At 37.6% G+C, this 1,470-nt stretch overlaps 1 protein-coding gene across 1 annotated transcript in view; it reads right to left on the bottom strand.

Moving 5' to 3' along the window:
• The window catches only part of RFK (riboflavin kinase), a 32,857-nt gene that overhangs the window by 10,535 nt on the left and 20,852 nt on the right, over positions 1 to 1,470 (bottom strand). The gene's annotated exons all lie outside the window — the stretch shown is intronic.

Genomic DNA, 1,470 nt, shown 5'->3' with positions numbered 1-1,470 from the left:
AAAATCCCTACCTGGGGAAACAACCTTTCTCGGAGAGGTGACCTTGGTTAAAACACATAGTGCCAAGAAGGTGAGCAAACATATTAAGAACAGTATGCCATATATGCCAGGTCCCTTGAAACAGCAAGGATGGACCGGCTCCCGGCAGAGTTCACTTCTAGAATTTTCCATTTAATATTTTTTGATTGTGGTTGACTGTGGGACGTGTAACTGCAGATAAGGGGGGACTGCTGTTAATTAGCATCTTATGCATAGTGATCCCTCAGTATTAACTATTATTATTATGAGTACCTGTTAATTGGTAATAGAAAATTTATTATAACCAGACTATTATACAAATGACCTGGCTGAGGTATAATGTCTTCAGAATTTCACCCTTGAAAACAAACATAAAATCTCCCATGAAACCTGATATAAAAAAAGAAACAAAAATTATATTTAGTCACCACAAATATACTTTGTAGTTCAAACTTGGAAAATTTTACTTTGTATAGTTAAATTTACTTGGCTGCTCCTGCACACCCAACCCCCCGCACTGGGGATTGAGCCTGCAACCTGGGTATGTGCCCTTGACCAGATTGAACCTGGAACCTTCAGTCTGCAGGCAGATGATCCACTGAGCCAAACCAGCCAGGACCACTTCCACATTGTTTAAAAACAAAATTCAATGAAGTAAAATTGAAGATCTAATGGTTTTATTAAGTGAATCATGAATCTAGCTGAGTGGATTGTACAGATGGAAGGTTTTCATGGGAAGCAGGGTTGGACAAGGGAGCTATTAATAAAAGAAAAGATTATTTTGAGGCCCAGCCATCTTTCCTGGGCATCATTTTTTCAGAGAACAGAATGGGAAGGGTATTTATCATGTACATTGCCTCTTCTTTCTATCAGAGGAATGAAGAGGACCCATAGTGACACATTAACCTATTGGTGTTCAACCTGAAAATTCCAGACTAATTAAGAATACATTACAATGGGATCAGATATTAAATCTAGGTTTGGTATCATAGGCTTTTAGCATCAGTAATGCCATTTGGGGCCTGTGGTTATCTCTTTAACATGTAGACCGTCTCTAATACATCCAATTTTGGTTCATATCACTGTATATAATTTTTTAACATACTAAATTCAGGAAATATACATAAATTCATAAAATATGTTTACAACGAAATTTGAATCAAATTTTTTGGCACTCCTTGAAGCACACAGTGGGAACATGACTAATCTGGTCTAACACTGTCATCTCACAGAAAAGGAAACTGAGACCTAGAGCCTGAGACTCGCTAATCCCCCCGCAAATGATGTTCTATAAAATATTGGGGAGCCATCTAGCCCTGAATTCTGTGTTTGACAGTGAACCTATGACCACCCTTTCTGGAAGAGTTAACTGATCGCCTGGTCTCTTTTTTTTTTTTTTTTTAAATATATTTTATCGATTTTTTACAGAGAGGAAGGGAGAGATAGAGAGTT

This window comes from Myotis brandtii, unplaced genomic scaffold (assembly GCF_000412655.1).
Source record: "Myotis brandtii unplaced genomic scaffold, ASM41265v1 scaffold266, whole genome shotgun sequence".
Taxonomy (NCBI): Eukaryota; Metazoa; Chordata; class Mammalia; order Chiroptera; family Vespertilionidae; genus Myotis; species Myotis brandtii.
Note: the sequence above shows the minus strand (reverse complement) of the source record. Positions and strands in the feature narration are given on the sequence as shown.